The sequence below is a fragment of the Octodon degus genome, unplaced genomic scaffold (assembly GCF_000260255.1).
Source record: "Octodon degus isolate 3935 unplaced genomic scaffold, OctDeg1.0 scaffold00157, whole genome shotgun sequence".
Lineage (NCBI taxonomy): Eukaryota > Metazoa > Chordata > Mammalia > Rodentia > Octodontidae > Octodon > Octodon degus.
The window spans coordinates 637,945-644,508 of NW_004524733.1; the positions used below are offsets into that span (position 1 = coordinate 637,945).

Below are 6,564 nucleotides of genomic sequence, written 5' to 3' on the forward strand. Positions count from 1 at the left end.
ATTGATAACACATTCAATTCAATTCATTAGTATTATTTGCGTTGAAAAAGAAATATATTGCAGACACAATCTCCCTATAGTTTTAGAAATGATTTTCCTTTCAAGGTTTAGTAAATGAAATTGTTTTTCCTGAGTAAAGGAAAGTGAATTGCTTTATATGACATCACTAACTGACAAAAAAAGGAAACTTTTTTTTTCTCTTTTTACATACTCAACACAAGCACTTTTGTAGCCAGACATGTGGAGCACTTCTGCTATACAACAGCAGCAATGGGTAGGGGTCCTGCTTCCAGTTGGTTTCTGACATTGCCCACCTGACGGTGGCAGTAGATCTTGGAGTTGAGTGCTCAGCCTCTAGGACTGCCCCTGCCTCAACTGCCAACATCCGAAGTTAGGTTGTGACCTGAATGTTGGAATGAATTCTTTGGTGTAATTTTCTGGAATGGCTTCCTTCTCATACATTGAGTTATTTTAAAGGATGTTTTAGAGGATGTTATAGAGGATATATTTGGTCATATACATGACCAAATGCGTGTTCCACATTATACTACACTGGGCAGAGGAAAAAGACACACAGGGCAAGCTATTGTGGGGCGCATCTGCAGGCACGGCACACTCAGTTTCACCATGTGCTCAGCAGGCTGGAGGTTTTCAGGTCTTGTCCAACAGTGCTTATGGGCCTCGATCTAGAAACCTCTCACCCCTGCATTTCCTCTAAGTGGGTGGTTGGGATAGGAAATTTCAACCCTGTAGACCACTAGAATAGTCTCATTCTGACCCTAAGTCACCTCTTTGACATAAACTCAGGTATTATCAAGTTATACAGAACAAAGACGATCATCACACAGCCAACTCCAAGGGTTGTGAGAGTTTTGTGACAGCTACCAGACATATATATGACCAAATGCGTGTTCCACATTATACTACACCATTCAGCCAGCATTCCAGTGTTCAGCCTTGCCTGTAAACCGAGACACCAAAATAATAGCCAGTAAGAGTTGTCAAGAGATGAAGCTGATGGCTTTAATTCTGCTGTGTTCCATGCAGGTTACTACACGGTCAAAATTAGAAGGCGGGTGGAGTTTTCCTAGAAAGCACAATGGCAGTGCAGGTGGCTTGGGCCATTTCCCTGGCTCTTCTCCCTACTAACTATGTTTCCTTGGGAAATTTTTCCATTTACATAATTAGGATATTGATACTAACCCTATCTCATCCAGTTGTGAAGATTAAATAAGAAGACACATGTTAAGTGCTTGGACCAGTGGGTGGCACCCAGTAAGTGCTCCTTAAGTGTTTGCTTTGGTGAGGAGAAAGAAAATAAAAGAACTGCTATTCGTTAAGCCCTCATCCTCCAATACGGTGCTAAGTACTTAGCATACATTATTAATAGTAATCATTTGAGATCAAAAGCAAATAAAGGGATGATAAGGGTTCAGGTTAGTGCTATGGGGAGTCAATGCCTAGCGTGTGTGTGTGTGTGTGTGTGTGTGTGTGTGTTTAATTTAAACATCAGTTAGTGGTTTCTTTATTTTAAAAGTGACATGAATGTGTACCACAGAATTTTTTTTTAAAAAATGTATTTGTTACCATATTCCTCAGATCCTTTTTGGGCAAGTGGTAGTTGAAAGCAGATTTATTCCTGTGTTCTTTGGTCAGGGCTTGTGGTTGTCACAAGGAACGGTGCATCTTCAGTGTTACATCATATTACAAAGCAGGACTTACTTATGGAGGTAACTCTGTAAAGTTTATAAATACCAACTTAAGAACTGACATTAGACTGTGGGGCAGGCAGTGATTTCTTTGAGAATTCATCCAGCTTTTCCTTTTGGTGGTCTCCTTTGAAAGTCTTCTTGATATTTAATTACCACTGTGTGGGTATTGGGGATCAGGGCGCTTAGGCATCTAGGTCATTAAGACGGATGAATGTCTTTCTGACAGGACTGGGTTGCTTCTCTTGGTAATGAGTTTTGGCTTTCCCCTGGCTGGATGAACTACCACAAAGTGAACTGTTGTAAAGCAAGTGTTCAGTTTCTCTGCCCCCTTTTCAACTGTCTTTGTGATTTACTACATAAGAAACTATCTGATATGATGGGCTGACTTGTCCTTTCTAGCTTGCAGAAGCTGAATCAAAATAAACTTTTGTTTATGAATAATCTAGTCTCAGATATTATATTGTAGTGATAAGAAAGAGACTAGCTCACCTTTTGTACTGCCCTAGTGTGATAAAAGTATGGAATTATACAAATACTGTGATACTATCAGATATAGCTTTTCCTTCTTTTAAGTTACCATTTCTTATCATTTAACAAAAGTATAGTGTTGCAAAGGTGATGTAATATTAGTTTCTTTATTTTCTCTATGGAGTTTTTCATATTCCTCATGCATTAGTTTGCATTTTTTTCTTTGTCATTTATATGTGATGACACTTGTCATTCTTTTTTATTTTATTTTATTTTTTATTTATTTATTTTTTTTTCACATTGAACATTTATTTTTTTGTGAGGTGGTTGTTAACAAGTCTATGTAAGCTCAGGATCCAAACTAGAAGTGTTTTCATTTGAAAGCCTTTCAGCTTAGTTGTATGTCATGTAGCGAGGAGTAGCACTGAATTTGGCGTAAGACTTAATGACCTTATTTACAGCTTCTAAGAAATCCTTTTCAGTTGCAATTTTTCGCCGTGCTCGGATTGCAAACATACCCGCTTCTGTGCAGACACTTCTAATTTCAGCGCCAGTGCTATTTGGACACAGTCGAGGTAGCAATTCAAATCGGATATCTCTTTCAACACTCATTGAACGAGCATGAATCTTAAAGATATGAGTCCGACCCTTTAAATCAGGTAAACTGAATTCAATCTTTCTGTCCAATCTCCCCGGCCTCATCAGTGCCGGATCCAAAGTATCGGGTCTGTTAGTGGCCATCAGCACCTTGATGTTCCCTCGAGGGTCAAAGCCATCTAGCTGGTTGATCAGCTCCAACATGGTTCTCTGCACTTCATTGTCACCACCAGCACCATCATCAAACCGGGCCCCTCCAATGGCATCGATTTCATCAAAGAAGATAAGGCAGGCTTTTTTTGTTCTGGCCATTTCAAAGAGCTCACGAACCATTCGAGCCCCCTCCCCGACGTATTTCTGTACAAGCTCAGAGCCAATAACTCGGATGAAGCAAGCGTCAGTCCTGTTGGCAACTGCCCTGGCACACAGGGTCTTGCCTGTGCCTGGGGGGCCAAAGAGCAGCACGCCCTTGGGAGGCTCAATGCCCAGGTTAACGAACCGCTCTGGATGAAGTAGTGGGGTTTGAACTACTTCTCGCAATTTCTCGATCTGTTCCTTATACCCACCAACATCACTGTACGTGACGTCAGGTTTTTCCTCCACCTGCATCATGGTAACTGTTGGGTCAATCTTAGGAGGCAGGGGAATGTGAATTTGATACTTATTTCTGTCCACACCAACTCTCATGCCTTCTTCAATGTCAGTAGGTGCCACCTGATCACTGAGGTCCACCACAAACTTGGCAAACTGCTTTCCATTGATGATATATTTTGGGTCCTCTGAGTCAGCATTGATTATCTTCGTACACCTTGCCACCCGCAGAGGCTGCTCGCTTTGCAGAGTTTGCTTATCTGCGGCCAGATCCCAGAGTGCCGGGGGTGCCAGGCCAGTGGCAGACTCTTTAATACCAGTGAGCTCATTAATTTTCTTGAGAAGTTGTTGAATGTCATCTTCAACCTGCTTGATCTGTCTGGAATATGTGCTTTGACCATAAGTTTTCAGCAAAGCAATATCCCCCTCATCCAGAGCTCGGATGGGCTTGTCGTCCTTCTCATCCTCTTTGGTTTTCCGCTGATAGGCGCCAAGGTAATCGGGCATTTTAGGAGATGCTAGCGCCTCAGCTCCTCCGTGATTACACAGCACCTTCCTCGCTTCCGACGGTGCCCTCCCTTTTCCATTCCCCCTCTTTTTTATTTTTATTTATTTGGTACAGGATCTTGCTATGCAGCTCAGACTTGTAGTGATCCTCCTGTCTCAGCATCCCCAGTGCCGGATTACAAGCATGCAGCACCACACCCAGTTTTGGGGTCAGCACGGCATGCCCTGGGTTCATGGGGGTGGCACGGTATGCAGTAATGGGGATTGAATCTAGGTTCTTGCACTTGCCAGGTAGGCATTTAGACTGCCATGCTGTTTCCCCAGTCTGCTTAAGTAATTCTCATTAAGTTACAATATCCCCCACTCCCATAATGAGACATTGCAAGGATCTAGTTTATTTAGAAACAGAGCCTGAGTGTACATGTGATGGTATATACACAGTCATTATGGTTTGTGTCAATTCAAAGCTAAAATTGAGTAGTGTCATAGAATTGGTCCTGTAGACTTACTTCTTTCTGTTTCCTGACTAAGGATCAAAGCCCAGTGAAACATTAGGAGGCAGTCTGGAAGTATTGCTGACCTGCTGTGGCACTATGGTCAAACCCCAACCACAGGCCCCACAACGAGATTGCTGTGCTTCCTCCCCAGCTTCACTTATACTTTCTAAACTGCCTCCCCAGATAAACTTATCTATATCACCTCGCATGGACCTATTTACTGTTTTCCCCCATAACATTGAAAATTACTATCCTGCGGCTCCCACTTCCTGTGTATCCCCTCATTCAATATTCAGCTCAGAACACGGTTTCCTCTTAAGCCTTTTCTGACTAATTCCTCTTAACTTTTGTTCCTCAGCACTTAGGCACATCCTCTCTGCATTTCCATACTCATTATATGCTTTATCATGAAGTGTTATGAATACATTTATTTGTACTTTCATTAAATTATTGCAGAAGAGCGTATTATTTCTCCAACCACATTTTGAGTTTCTAAAAGTTAGGAGATCTCTTCTAAATTACCTTAATACAACTCATCTCTCGTTCCTTAGCTCCCTTACGTTATTCCTTATCTATTTAGCAGTGTTAGCTGAGTAAACTATGGCTTGGTGTTGCAACAACAGAGTAATATATATATATATATATATATATATATATATATATATATATATATATAATTTTTTAAATCATGGATTATGAACTCTTGTCCTGAGAAGATACAAGCTTCATGAAAAACTGCCAAAAACATTCACTTAGGTAGTAGGTAGTGAAGGTCGCTCTTCTGAGCTCACATTGACACTAACCCACTGCAATGTGCGTGCTGTAGGTGAGGCACTACTGGCCTAGTGTAAGGAAAGAAAAAAAAATCAACCCCTTTTTCTCTTTAGAGGTTGAAAACGCAAAGGAATCTAAATGACTAGAAATTCTCATACAAAATAGCAGTGGGGGAAATATAAAGCTTTGGAAAATTTTCCAATTCATTTAACAAGGCTGCAATAATTATAAACAAAAATATAACAGAGAAAGTGAACCTAAAAGCTATTAATCACCCTTATCTGTAAGTATCAGATGGAATAATTATAAATAAAATGCTAACTAATTGATTCCAACAGCATATTCAATTATATCAAAAATTGTTCCAATTAAGTATGATTATTTTAGGAATATAGGAGCATATATATTAAGGTATTTTATTAATGTAACATGTGGAGGAGAATAGACAAAGTCACATGAAAATTTTAATAGATACTAAACATATTTTGCAAGAACTTGCCACTCCTTTTTCTTAAAATGTAGTTAGTATAGAGTCTACAGAGTCTACAGGATCTCACTGCATAGATTGGACTCGTAGTGATCCTCCTGTTTGCACTCTCCCAAGTGCAGGCATTAGAGGCAGGCACCACCACGTCCAGTCTCAATTGCCAACTCAGTGTGCCCCAGGGGTTGGGCCGGCATGGCAAGCTGGGGATTGAACCCCAGCCGCTGCACTTTGCGTAACGAGGCACTTTTGTCTGCTGAGCTATCTGCCCGGCCCACTCACTTATGAGCTGTATACAAATCTGTAAACATAAAGAAGAAATATTCTCTAAGTAACAAAGTAAACATTTAGGAAATCAATAGGTCCCTTCATGGTAAAACACTATCAACCACATTTAGAATAATGAGAGGAGAATGATTATCACTACAGCCTTTATTCTTCACTGTTCTGGATGACCAATCCAAAGGAGGAAAACAACAAAAGGAAGCATGAAATACAAATACTGAGACAGTGACAAATCACAATTTTGAAAATGGCATGATTTTATACATAATCATTTGAAAAACCCTCAGAAATAATATACTTAATCAGTGAGCTAGTTAAATTCATTTTAACATATGAATATACTAATAATTATAACATAAATAGGAAAAGGCAGATGTATTTAGAGGTACAACAGTAACTTCTGCCCCCAGCACCAGCAATCTAGAAATAAAGTCAAAAATAATACCAAATAAAGGTATACATATTTTGTTCATAAAATTCAACATTTTAGAGATACAATTTTTTCATAATTAATCTAAAATAGACCATAATTCTGATTGAAATTTTCATGAAATGATTTGTTAATCTGAGAATATTAAAATAATTCTGAAATTCATCAGGAAAAAAAAAAACTATGACAATAGGCTCCGAAAGAAGAAATAAGGAAAAT

The 6,564-nt window shown here is 39.6% G+C and overlaps 1 pseudogene across 1 annotated transcript; it reads right to left on the bottom strand.

The window, feature by feature from the left end:
* Positions 1-2,479: 2,479 nt before the first annotated feature.
* Positions 2,480-3,951, bottom strand: LOC101580564 (annotated as a pseudogene). Its single transcript, XR_001117318.2, has one exon. The product of XR_001117318.2 is annotated as a 26S proteasome regulatory subunit 7 pseudogene (transcript).
* Positions 3,952-6,564: the final 2,613 nt, after the last annotated feature.